Genomic DNA, 14,800 nt, shown 5'->3' with positions numbered 1-14,800 from the left:
ATAAGAATACTGTCATGTGAATTTTCAGAGTACTGGAAATTTGAAGTAGAGATTTCTTAAGTTTGATAAGTAATGATCATTCTACCATTTTTCATTGATCCTTTTATTTATAAATAGGTATAGATCACCCATGGTTCAGGATTTAACTTTGAAGTAGAGATAAAACAATATCAAGACACAAATTAGTACTTTAAATTTTTTCATCAAACTTATTGATGAATGTGTAGAAGGCTTTTTTGAAGTTTCATACTTTATAGTAAAGACAATGAGGCAAGGACTTACCCTTACCTCCCTAACATCTGTTCTCCCCTCACTTTTAGTAAGATATTTGATTGTATTCTATATTGCAGCAACCTGACTATATTCTGCAGGTGAAATATATAAGTGGAAGCCTTCAGGTCTCTGGTTTAGCAGCCAAATCTAATTCTGATGCACTTCTCTACCAATATTTTTGTCATTATTCTTGGAGTCTTCGTTATCAGTGAAGACAATTTACTTAACATCCTGGCTTCTCAGTTTCTTAGCCTCATCAACTCGAAAAATCTGTGTTTTTTTTTTTTTCACTTGACCTCATCCAGTCATCCACATCCCTATCTTGATTCTTAGCATGAGTTTGTTTCTCAAGTCTTTGTTCAGTGATTGTTAAAACATTGCATTACTGCCTCCCAATTGTCACATTACTGATGATCCTATGTGCTCTCTGGGCCTTTGCACTTGATATTCTCCTTGCTTTTTTCCAGATATGTGCATGGCTGTTTTTCTTTCAGCACAGACATCACCTCCTAAGAAAGGCATTCCATGCCAGACTGAGGTAAAGTGACTCATTTTCCTGATTACATTTATTAACAACAGTTTTTGTGATCTAAAATTATTTATTTATATGTTTATTTTCCATTTGCCTCCTATAAAATAAGGAGAGTTTTTTCTGTCATTTTTTTCCACTGCTGCATACCAAGAGCCAAAAATGGTGCCTTATAAGAGGAAACTAAATAAATCCTTATTAAACAAATGCATTGTCATATGGCTTATTAATATATCTGTAGAAAAGTTACCTGGTAGAAATGGTTAATAATTAATAATTAATCAATTAATTAATTTACAATTAAGTGGTAGAATTAATTAATTATTAAGTGTATTTGAATGGAAAAGGTGAATAAGAGGAGTCACAGCTTTCTTACACATACCAAAATTGATACATCCTTCATGATAAAATTCTTAATAATGTCAAGAAAATTTAAAAATTAAATTATTGCATGGAAGGCGTTCACTTAATGAAAAATATACTTACCAACATAGAAATTTGTACTCATATCACATAAAATTCCATTTGGATTTTCATCAAATGTGAGTATATTTTGAAGAGTATAATTTATGTAGCACAGACAAAATTAATTTTGCAGAGACATGAGAAATACCTCAAAGTGATAGGAAGTTGATAGACCCCTGCCACACAAATACAACACTGAAGATGGATTTTCATCAAACGTGGAGGGTATGTTGGAATATAGGCCATGTAGCATACATGAAAGTCACTTTATGGGTAACTAGGGCACTGAAGAGAAAGAGGTAGATATCATCTCAAGCAGCTGTCTCAGAGTCACAAAGAGATACTTTTGTAGTGGCTGATTGAGAAAGACGGGCTGGACAAATTCAGAAGTTGTGGACAAAGAAAGCAAATAGCGGTTTCAAGTACAAGCTCCAAATCTAAAAGCACAGAAGGAGATTCTCCTAATTGCAAGCATCAATGTGAATTTAACTCTTCTACATTGCCAACCTATGTAGAAATCCATGGGTAAGGGAGTGTATAATGATGGCTAATCATGGGCCAGAGGCAAAAAGGGTAGATGACACCAAATTTTTAAAAATCATCAGGGATTTATATTTTCCTAAAAATACTAATATTCTGTGTAGCAAGGTGACCCCTTAGGGAACAAGGTCCCTTTTGTGAAGTAAGTATACTTCAAATTGGAAACTGCCACCACAGTCGGTGAAGAGGGGCAGGAGGCCAGTTGAGTGAAATGTACCCAAGAAGTAACTGAGAGAGAAGCAGCATTATATAAGAAATGAACTTTTAAAACTGTGCAATGGCTTTCTTACAAATAAAGTGATGATTGAAAAGGGAAGTCTGCAGCTGAAAGATAAGATATAAGAGTACTTTGGTCAGAGAGACAGTTTGAGAAAAAAGGACGGGAAAATGTTGGTAGCCAAGGTCCCAACTCTCTAGCAACAGAAATTGAGCTGTGTAAATTCCACTGCTACCAAATAATGGAATGAAATGCAAGTATTAAAAATGATATAAAACTACATTTATTGATTTACAAAGATGTCCCTGATATATTAATAGAAAAAGTTTAAAGAAATACATATAGTATTCTCTCCTTTTTTTAAATACCAGGGAAAAAATAGAGGAGCATATCCCAATATTAAAACCTGATAAGTCGGCCGGGTGCGGTGGCTCACGCCTGTAATCCCAGCACTTGGGGAGGCCGAGGCGGGTGGATCACGAGGTTACAAGATAAAGACCATCCTGGCTAACACGGTGAAACCCCGTCTCTACTAAAAATACAAAAAATTAGCCGGGTGTGGTGGTGGGAGCCTGTAGTCCCAGCTACTAGGGAGGCTGAGGCAGGAGAATGGCGTGAAACCAGGAGAGGGAGCTTGCAGTGAGCCGAGACCACGCCACTGCACTCCAGCCTGGGTGACAGAGCGAGACTCCATCTCAAACAAAACAAAACCTGGTAAGTCAGAGGGGCAATTTAATCTTTTTTATGCTTGAATTTTCTATTTTCCTTCAAACTAAATATACTAATTATGTAATAAGAAGTACTCAGGCTGAGTGTTGTGGTTTATTCCTGTAATCTCAGTACTTAGGGAAGCCAAGATGGTAGGACCACTTGAGACCAGGAGTTCGAGACCAGCCTGGGCAACACAGTGAAGCCTCATCACTAGAGAAAAATTTTAAAAATCAGCTGGGCCTGGTGGTGCATGTCTGTGGTCCCAGATACTCAGGACACTGAGGTGAGAAGATTGCTTGAGCCCAGGAGGTCAAGGCTGCAGTGAGCCATGATGATGCCACTTCACTCCAGCCTGGGAGACACAGCAAGACACTGTCTCAAAATAAATAAATAAATAAAAAATAAGAAAAGAAAAAAAAGAAAGAAAGAAAAAAGAAAAATGAATCACACTTCAACAGTTGCTAGTCTGGAATAAATCATTAAAATGATTCCTATGTATCCTCACATATGAAAAATATACATTGAGACACACTAGATGAGAAGAGCAAATCAATATCAGGAGTCGTAATCCTTATAGTATGTGTCAGGGATACTCTAATAGAAAATAACATCCCGATGGTCAGCCTGAAATCTGAGAAAATGACATCTTCATTTTGTAGAGAATGCTAGAGACATTCACTAGTATAGTGATGACAAAAATGACATTTTCCTAAAGACATTCAGCATCCAGTCATCTTTTTACTTGTTAAGGCTCAAAATAAGTTTGATAGATCATAATATTTGCTTTGGTTCTTTATACTACCAACTCTAATAGAGAGAAAGTTTACTTACCATGAGTATACTTCAGGGGTGCTCTTAAAATCGAATACACTCGCACATATTATTATAAGCAGCTTTTTTATAGAATACCTGGAATAGAGATTATTAGCAAGAATTAACATGGTAACAAAGCAAGTAGCTGAAATTTTATAGGCAGAGCTGGCTTCCAAGGGGCTTATACAGTTGTAGAGAGCCCAGTGCTTAGAAATACCAGCATTTGGTTTAATACTCTGATGTCATCATCTTGAAATTTTAAATAATTTTTTAACAAGAAGTTCTGCCTTTTTATTTTGCACTGGGCTCCACAAATTATATTTCTGATCTTGCTTATAGTATGATATAACTTGTGATCAACATTGTTCTAGGATGAGATAAGAAAGGTCACACTGTCAAACTGAAAGATTAATTAATTTGATGTCAAATATATAGGTGTTAGAAATAGAGCCACGTGCCTATCTGGGTATTGGCTATAGCAAATATTTCTTTGAAAGATAGTGAGAAATTTAGTTTTTAAAAAGTTACATGCTTAGTAAAGTAAATATTATTCTTTAAGATTTGTATACAGCAGGATATCAAACTTGTGCTTACATTTATGATTAAATTCCAAGGTGTTCTGAAGATTGTTTCAATAATTCCCTGATATAAAAAGACCATTTTTTGAAGGATTAAAGTTAGCATAATCAGGAAATAAACTAGAATTTCTAAAATTGGATTATTTCAGTATATTATTATTTGAGTAGACTTTGTCTATGTCAGGGTTTGTGAGCCTCAAAAACTGGCTATTACAGGTAGCTCTAGGATCTTATGAAAGGAGTAAGAAGCAATTGAACAGTTTTACACTTATTCATTACATACAGGATTTACCCAGGTATTTATTTCTGCTGCTTCAGCATTTTTTACAAAGGCTTTGGAAAGACAGGATGTGGGCTAACAATGGTAGTCTTTAAGTACAGCATTTTCTTTTTTAATATAAAAAGCAAGTGAGAGAGAAAAGACTTTGTTTTGCTAATAAGAACAGAACCTAGCTTAGTAAATATGATACCCTCTCACAAATCCGTAAAGAACTGAAAGTTTATGCAATTTTAAAATACCTCAGGAAATGTTTATGAATATCTTTTAATTCGAAGTCATTTAACTTGCATTTAAATATGCTAGCTTAGCAAAATCATATTGGTAATTTCATTGGTACAAATGAAATAGAACTGAATGGTGTGGGATTTGGGGAAAAGAAAGAAAATTAAAATTATTGCCTTTAGGAAAATACACTTTATAACATAAGAAACTTTGTATAAGTTTATCTCCCCCAAAAAATTGTTTTTGAAAGATTTGAATTTAAGCAATTAGTGGAGAGACCAGTGTGGGAATCCTTACTGCTTTACTTATTTGCCGACTTAGAGCAGGTTACATAACCTCTCCCAGCAACATATTCTTCATTTGCAAGCTGGGGCTGGTTGTAGCACTTTTCTTTCAATGTTACTTGAAGATTGCATAAAAATATATGCAAAATAGGTGGCATGTGAATATGCACAACAGATGCTATCTCTCACCTTGATCTTTATTTTTATTTAGTAAAATAATATATACATATTGTCACATGTATAAATATTTGCCTATCCTTTATGTCAGTCTACTAAACTGGCATAAAAGTGAACCCAGAGTCCCACTCTTCCTCCTCTGTGCTCCCCTCAAGGTACTTTTCATCTCTGAACACCTCCAATCTCCCCCAGGATCTGACTTTTTCTCATACTCTGGCCTAGGTCAGTTAAGGTGGGAAGAGAAATATATGTGTATATATATATATATATATATATATACACATATATATATATACACACATATATATATACATATATATATATATATATATATATATAATCTCTTCCCAGTCCAAACTTAAAATCCAATTACTACAAGGCAAACATATCTCATTATAACTAAGATTGTCTACCACTCAGCATTAACTTTGGTATGCTAATATGCTAAAAAGAGTCCCTGTTTCCCTTTATTAACTGTCCCAGACATTCCCTTCTGTACTTCCATTTCGATAGGCCATAGCTTGCAGGTAATGTGAAAGTGCCCTGCTCTGAGAAAAGAATAATCTTAGTGTCAGGAATCCTGGACAAAAAAATATTGATAAAAATGCATTTATAAATACAGAGTTTATGTCATACAACAAGTTAGTTGGTGAGATACATCTTGAACATTTAATGAAGAAATTGACTTTTCTGAGGGACATGGATGGTTTTACTGTAGAAAGGTAAGTAAATCAAAGCAAGCTGTATAAACATTGGTATGAGTGAAAGCAGACACGTGTTTCACACGAGTCAATCTTTATGGGGTCCCAAACGCTCCTAAAAGTACAAATTACCTTCATTAGAATATTAGACCAAAAGCAGTAGAGTCTCTTATAAAAATGAGTGAGATAGCCTGAATGAATCAGAGAAAATGACAGTGGTAAAGAATCACTGGTTGAGCAGTAGTTTTTCTCTCTGAATCTAAGCATGTAAACACTAAGAGAAGTATTACAGAACAATTCTGTTCCATATGAAATTTTCATTCATCCAACAATGAAAAAAAAGGATAAGCAATGATATTGTTGAAAAATTACTTGAACAATTTAAGACGGGTCTGTATGCTTTGCCATCAGAACAGCCCAGTTGAAATAATAAATTTTATGCCTGAGAAGTGCTATAGCTTAGCGAGATTGATTTGTAATGTCATGCAACCCACTGCCATTGCACTGTGCATTTGTGTTTGTGTAATGTTTACGTAGCAAAGGCCGAGAGAACCTATAGTTGAACTTTGCTTATGTGTTAATTTTCCTGAAGTGTCTGAAAGAGTAATTTTTATAAAGAAGCACGTATTGTTTTGATAGACACTACACTGAAGACCATGAGAAGCTACCTGTCTCCCATTTTGGTAGCTCTCCGTTTTACATCTTAGCAACATGCAGTGCCACTAACAAGTTGGAGACGCAGAGAGCTACATCCTTCTCCACCATATGGAAATTTAGGAAGTGTGTTTATTTCCTAGTCAAAGTCTAGTATTTAGATGGCTCTCAACAATTAGTCAATGAAAATAATATCTACTTAGAATTTTTTAAATACCATAAAAAATACTCAAAATTAAATTATCTTCCAAAATAATAATAGTGCATATCTCTCTATAGATAAACATATAACACACACATTAATGCACACTCCAAGACATATATGTACATGATACACTCATGAACATTTAAGAGAAATAACATTTTTTGCTAAGAATTCAACGGCAACTATTTTAAATTTTAAATAGAATGTAAACAAATATATAACTGGTCTGATATAACTGAATATATTTTAGTAAATATGTTCAGCCTTATTCTGATTGATTTATATATGAATTCCCCAATTTAAACTATCTCCACCTTAAGAAATTATTTAATGTGGTTAATGTGCATATTAAAAAATGTCAATGAGAAAGGCACAGAGCAATCTCTTCCCCTGTCAAAGCATTTGCATTTAAGATTAAAAAGCAGTACAAAGAAGTTTTATAACATAGAAAAGAGCAGGGTTATTAAAAGGATTGTCAACAGAAATTCAAAATACTGACTTCAAGTAACTTGGTCACACTGGTTACGAATGACTATTCCTTTGTTTAAAAATCATTTTTAAAGCAATTACTCCTTCATTTAACCTACAATATTGTTGGCATAAATCAATATTAAATCCTATAACTGAAGCCAGATTGTATAGAAATAAATAATTTATGTTTTATCTCTCAGTCATTTCTCTGGAGTGTCTCCACAGACTGAAGAGTAAGTGGAATACACCTAGAATTCATGTTATAAAGCTATCTTATCCTATTGCTTCTACGCAAAATAGTATGGTTATAGTAAAAATTAAAAAGGTAAATTGCTTGCATTCATCAGGTATTATGCATAACACGTGGCTCTAAATGCACTCATTCGTTAATATAGGCAATGCATCTGCATTTTTTTTCAGTATATGACATTATGATTGAGACTGATGAAATTCTATAATATGTAAATGTTACTCTATGCTTTTAAAAACACTATGGTTTACTTAGTCTTTAAACTCATTTAAAATATGTTAAAAAGTAAGTTTAGTTCTATAGAAATTATAATATAGAATTCAAATATTTTTTCTTTTGCTAAATCTAGATATTCATATGTGGGCCAAGACCCATTTTTATATCATATTCAACCAAATAACTAAATTTATATGATTTTCTAGTTAAGGATGATGTTTACAACCTAAGAAAATGATCCAAAATGCAAATCGAAACATTTTGCATTCTGTTGAAATCATTTTAAAAGTCTTTCTTCAGGATACAAGATAAATTGCAAGTATTGCATGATCTGTGAAATACTCAATGATCTCTTCTCTCCTTACTTATCCACCTGTATCTCGGTTCTCCAGTCAGCCCCTGCCTCCTTCCTTATTCCAGGGTCCACAGAATCAAGGTATTTAGAAGACTGAGAGTTCACTGAAATGTGTGCCCACAGTTGGTCCTTACAATCCTAAGTCCACCTCTGAATTCATCTTCAGCTGTAGAAAACAGTTGTGGCCATGCTGATAACATTCCACTCTAAATGCTGCATCTCTCTTCTCGTCTGCACGAGAGCAAATTCCAGTCCCATGAAAGCTTGCTGGCTAAGACCAGGTGCAACTGAAGTTCAGAGGAGTAACTGCTTCAAGGCACAACAGACAATGGTGTGTCTGTCAGGGGAATGAGGTGGGAGAGTGGAAGTTGTTCAATAGCCTAGCCTCTCCATCTTTCTGGGGAACAATTTGGAAGTATGTCCTACAGAGTTCCTCATAAGGCCCCAACAGACCTGCACCTCGATGCCAAAAATAGGCACCCGTTTATTAACACATACCTTGTTTCCTTTTCTTCCTTACTGTTTCTTTTACAGCGTTTTTTTACTCTTGTTTTCTGGACCATCTCTCACAAAAAGTACCTGTTCCTAACTCTTTGTTCCTCGGTTTACTTAACCTTAAATGAGCAGTAAACACCCTGTTGAGTTGGAGCATCCATGTCCAATATAAAAGCATTTGAGTTATACCAAACAGAGGAGGAGGCAGGGTGGGGGGTAGGGGGTTGCTGTTATACCCAGGTGTAGGCCTCTGTGATTAATCTCTCTGATGTGGAATTGCTTGAAGTTCCTTGCATACATCAGATTATTACATGCCTCTGTGTCTTCTATCATGCTGTTTTCTGACTGAGATGCTCTTCCTCTGCTTCTTCACTCAGATAACTTCTTATCTTCAAAAAAGCAGCTCAGATATTATGTTCCAGAAAGCTTTCTCTTATACCTAAAACAGAGCCAAGCTTCTCCCATGGCAACCAGCACAAATTTCATGTTAGAACCCTTAACACATTACATTGAGATGATCTATTAAGATGCATTCTTTTCTCTTTTTTTCTTTTTTTAATTATATTTTTAAGTTCTAGGGTACATGTGCACAACGTGCAGGTCTGTTACACATGTATACATGTGCCATGTTTGTTTGCTGCACCCATTAACTCGTCATTTACATTAGGTATATCTCCTAATGTTATCCCTCCCCCCACCCCTTACCCGATGACAGGCCCCGGTGTGTGATGTTCCCTACCCTGTGTCCAAGTGTTCTCATTGTTCAATTCCCACCTATGAGTGAGAACATGTGGTGTTTGGTTTTTTGTCCTTGCGATAGTTTGCTGAGAATGATGGTTTCCAGCTTCATCCATGTCCCTACAAAGGACATGAACTCATCCTTTTTTATGGCTGCATAGTATTCCATGGTGTATATGTGCCACATTTTCTTAATCCAGTCTGATTAATGATGGACTTTTGGGTTGGTTCCAAGTCCTTGCTATTGTGAATAGTGCGGCAGTAAACATACGTGTGCATGTGTCTTTATAGCAGCATGATTTATAATCCTTTGGGTATATACCCATTAATGGGATGGCTGTGTCAAATGGTATTTCTTTTAGACTGCATTGTAAGTTCTTTGAGAAAAGGAGCCAGAACACTTTGGCTTTGGGACTCCAGGGTAGCACATTGCCTATCATGTACTAGACACTGAAAATAATAAATGGGTTAATACTTTTTTTTCAAAAAGCAGTTATAAGATGTCAGGCAGTGTTTTAAGTGCTATACCTGTATTAACTCATTCCATCCTCATGACAACTTTTTGAGGTAAGTACTATTAGTATCACCATGTAAAAAAAAAAATTAAGAAACTGAAGCATAGTGAAGCTAACTGGCCTGCAGTTCACTTAACTAGCAACTGATGAGCCCAAGACAGGCTGAGGCTCAAATCTATGCTCTTCAAAGCTACCTATCATTGCTTCTCTCGAGTTAAATATTAAACAATAACATCTAACCAGTAGAACACACAATTTTTTAGCATTTTGGTATTTAACCTGGGCTAAACTCTGTTCTGTGTCTCTACATAGTTTTCAAAGGAAGAAACTAAAATTCACTCTCAAATCACGTGATATTTATAAAAGCACTGGTAATAAAATACTTTCATCACAGCATTCCTAAAAAATCATATGACTTTTAAGTAACTAGTGTAGATTTCCTGGTGTACCAGAAATTTACTTAGAAAGTTTATTTGACGGTCTGAAAAATAAGATGCTCTGTTTACCTGTTACTGGTTTTTAGTGATTAATACTCTCTTGAGAAAAAAATTCAATGATTGTTTATGAAAATATTTATGATCGATAATCAACTTTCAATACATTGTTTAGCTTTGTAAATAAACCCAAAATGTGAGGCTGCTAGTACACATGCTGTTAATGGCAGTATACTCGGTGAATTTCAGAGAACAAGCCTCCAGTGGCACTGCAAGCCATGTTTCACACTGCGTGCATCCTGTTTCCTGTCGACAGTGGCTATAATAGGCACATAAACTAAAATTTACGCACTATTTAATCTGTAAATGTTCTGTGCCTTTAGCCCCTAGCAATGGAAATATGCCAGTAGCTTTCTCTTATATAATTGACTTTCTCCATCAGATTTCAGGAAATTTTAACTATTATAAAGTTATACATTTTTAACATGATATCTGCATTAGTAGGCCCACAATAATCTTAAATCCAGATAGTTATTTCAAAATAAAATAATACCACTGTCACCTGATCAAAAAAGCCTACAGTCTACTTCCAAGATATATTTTAGTAAAAACAACTTTAAATGCATCATCTAAGTAAACTTGGGGAACCATTTACATATCTAGGAACTTCAGGCCAAATCTCAATGGAAAGATAATACTTCTAAAGGCAGTATTTAAAAAAAAATGAATGGAACAAGTTGAAGTGATTTATTTTTCTAGCCAAATCATATAATTTAACATTGACCTTTACTGTCTACTAACCTAAATTTTTAACCATCTCTTTTATGCAATTATTTTAGTTACATTATTTATTCTTTACATTATTCTAAGTAAATCTCAATAAGCAAACAAGAAATATTTGTATTATGATGATTATTTAAAATTTTAACTCTCTGTATTTTTTCTAATAAATATTCTAGTAAATAGTAATTTTACCGGAAAATGAAAAGCAGAAAAAAAGAAAAATTAAATGAGAAGCCTATGAAAATGCACTATTTGTCCATTGATAATTATGAATTTATGAACCTCATCAAATGCATTATTTTTAAAAGTTACTTTCTAATTATGATCCCATAAACCAAAGCAATCTCTCCAGTATAGAGAACTCAATGAAACAATAATATGTTTCAGGTTTCTGCTGGAGAGTTTAATATTATTATAAATGCCTACAAAATACTCCCGCTTTCATGGAAGTTGGGTTTATCAAAAGTAGGCATCCTGTTTCTTGAAGGCTTCAATCAGGTGTAAAATTTGAATATGCATTTGGCTCAACAGTTTTTAAGGATTTGTTCTGAGAGCTGTGGGCTAAACTATTAAGTATAATTTAATGAGAATATCTTATTTAATTTTGTATATTAGTTTAAAATTATATCTTTTTTATGCAAGACAACTACTAGAGATAAGAATGAAAAATCAATTTACTTGCATACTTCTTTAGAAGTTTCAACACTTTTTCCATGTAAGTTTAGGATCTTGTTTCTTCTATTTACGTGTCAGAAATAAGACAATGGCATTTTTGAACAAAAACATAATCATTGATGAGGATTGGAGAGATAGAATTGAGTGGTTTTGACTTTTAGGAAGTAGTTTATAATCTGGTATACCATGGATTTCTGAAGTGCAGAGTGATTACAAAGTGAAGGTGAATATTTTTGCGTGTAAGTCATGGATGTAAAATAAATATGTAATATTACATCATGCACTTATATATCTCATTGTCTGAAACACATATATGCCATGATAAATAGTGTATATACTTACCTAAAAGCATTACTAAAATCACTGTAGTTTTTATCATGGTGTATTTCTCAATCAACAGATGCTGAAAGTACCACAACAAGCATGGTGTAAAATTATATTGATACTATAAAAACATATTTGTGTTTGAAATAGTTGGGAAAAACTGCTCTGAAAGGCTGTTGCTAACAGGCAAATTAGTCATATTTTCCTGAATGTATCACTCATCTGTGACTCAGAGAATAACTTTAATATATCACTATATTAAAAGAACCACTTTGTACCAGGAGTGAGGAGGTAAAGGACATAAATGACTTGTGAAGACAAAAAAAAATTCTTCTTCTTTCCACAATCACGTTTTATTAGAGATCTGAATTCTAAAATGTAAGCATCAGTCAGAGAGACCATAGCAGAAATCTGTCTGAAAAACAAAATGCATGTAGACTCCAAATCACTTCTACCCTGGATGTGGCACATTGTCATTCAGCCAAAATCTCAACTATCAACATTATTTAATGTTACCCCCACCCTGTTTTCTGAATTTTTTTTTTTTTGCTATAAATGGATATAAGAAGAAGAATCACCTTCAAACACATCCAGGCCTCAATCTTCAAAATTTATGTGTATGTTAAGTTACAAGGCAAAGGGGAATTAAGGTAATGGATGAAATTAAGATTGCTAGTTAGTTGACCTTAAAAGAGAGAGTATCATGGTTTATTCATGTGGAATCAATGTAGTCACAGGTGTCTCTAAATATGGAAGATAGAGGCAGAAAAGTCAATATTAAAATGATGCCATGGGAGAAAAACTGAAACCCCCAATATTGGCTTCGGGAGGGAGCCATGAGCCAAGGGATGCAAGCAGTCTCTAGAAGCTGGAAAAGGCAAGAAAATGCATTCTTGGCCAGGCACGGTGGTTCACACTGTAATCCCAGTATTTTGGGAGGCTGAGGCAGAAGACTCGCTTGAGCCCAGGAGTTTGAGACCAGCCTGGGCAATAGAGTGAGACCTCATCTATACAAAAAAAAGTAAAAAATCAGCTGAGCATGGTGGCTTATACCTGTGGTCCCAACTACTCAGGAGGCTGAGGCGGGTGGATCACTTGAGCCTGGGAGGTTGAAGTTACAGTGAGCCGTGATTGTACCACTGCACTCCAGCTGGGTTACAGAGTGATACCTGGTCTCAATAATAATAATAAAGAAAAAATAAAGAAAAATAGATTATTCCCTAGAACATCCTGAAAAAAAAAAAAGAAGCCCTGCTAAGACTTTGATTACAGCCCAATGAGACATATCTCATACTTTTACCACCAGAACTGTAAGAGAAGAAATTCGTATTACTTTAAGAAACTAAATCTGGCCGGGTGCAGTGGCTCACACCTGTAATCCCAGCACTTTGGGAGACCGAGGTGGGTGGATCACTTGAGGTCAGGAGTTTGAGACTAGCCTGGCCAACATGGTGAAACCCCGTCTCCACTAAAAATACAAAACATTAGCCAAGCATGGTGGTGCACACCTGTAGTCCCAGCTACATGGGAGGCTGAGCCAGGAGAATTGCTTGAACCTCAGAGGTGGAGGTTGCAGTGAACCAAGATGGCGCACTCCAGTCTGGGTGACAGAGTGTGGCTCTGCCTCAAAAAAAAAAAAAAAAAAAACTAAATCTGTGGTAATTTGTTACAGCATATACCTTAGCACACTGTATACTGTACCTTGGCCCTCTCTATAATAGGAAACTAATACAGTGGGCTAAGTTATATGCATTTGATAAATGTAAATTTTCATGAACAGGGAATGAATACAAGTGAAATCATAAATTATCTTAGCCCCTCCTCACGTAATTGTTGAACATAATGGCTTTTATTTTGGAACTGACCATCATATACATAATAAGCACAGGTGCCTTGCTTCTCTTCAGGAAAAAAAAAAGCCAGTAGAAATGAGACAGAAATGTACAACTGTGCATTAGGTTGATGTTGAAAAGCAAAAGTACTTTACCAAGTGGGATTAACTGACAGCCATTTTAGGACCACTTGGGCCTTTGACTTGGTCATTATAGTCCTGATTCTGCACAGAGGTGGGCAGAACTAATGAAAGCACATGGCTTATAGGAAAATATGAGTGATCTATGAAGGATTTTGGGACTCTCTGAGGGAGAAGAAATCCTTGGTGGAGGAGTAAAGTTACAAATAAAACTATAAATTATGCTGGGAAAGGCAGTTGAAGCTCTGAGTAACTATAATTTTGTTATTAAAAAGATCCATATATTCAAGTGTTAAAAAAGGCTTAGTCATTTGATTTTCATTTAAATTTGTCTCTCTTAATGGATTAATGATTAATCAAGAGGGGAAAAAATATAAAAGAAACCCTTGTTCTCTAAAAAGAGAGCAGAGAGCAGAAGAGAGCAGCAAAGAGCAATGGTCCCCAACCTTTTTGGCACCAGGGATGTTTCATGGAAAACAATTTTTTCCATGTCAGCAGGGGTGCTGGTTTCTGGATGAAACTGTTCCACCTCATCAGGCATTAGATTCTCATAAGGAGTGCACAGCCTAGATCCCTCGCATGTGCAGTTCACAGTAGGTTTCGCGCTCCTATGAGACTCTAATGTCACAGATGATCTGACAGGAGGCCGAGCTCAGGTGATAACACTGATTACCGCTCACCTCCTGCTGTGGCCTGGTTCCTAAGGGGCCACAGTCACAGTAGTGGTGCATGGCCCGGGGACTGGGGACCTGGGGACCCCTAGCATAGAGGAAGGTTAGCCAGTAGCTTGTACAAAGCCCCTGCAGGGGGCAGGGTAACTTCATTCCTAGGTCTGATATACATGTTGTGAGGAACCAAATTTTGACGGTACCCTCTGAGTTGATTAGGCCCTAGAAGATCGACTTCCACAACCACACTTAAAA

Source organism: Pan paniscus, chromosome 1, assembly GCF_029289425.2.
Source record: "Pan paniscus chromosome 1, NHGRI_mPanPan1-v2.0_pri, whole genome shotgun sequence".
NCBI classification, from domain to species: domain Eukaryota; kingdom Metazoa; phylum Chordata; class Mammalia; order Primates; family Hominidae; genus Pan; species Pan paniscus.
The sequence above is the reverse complement of the archived record's forward strand: the minus strand, read 5'-3'. Positions refer to the sequence as shown.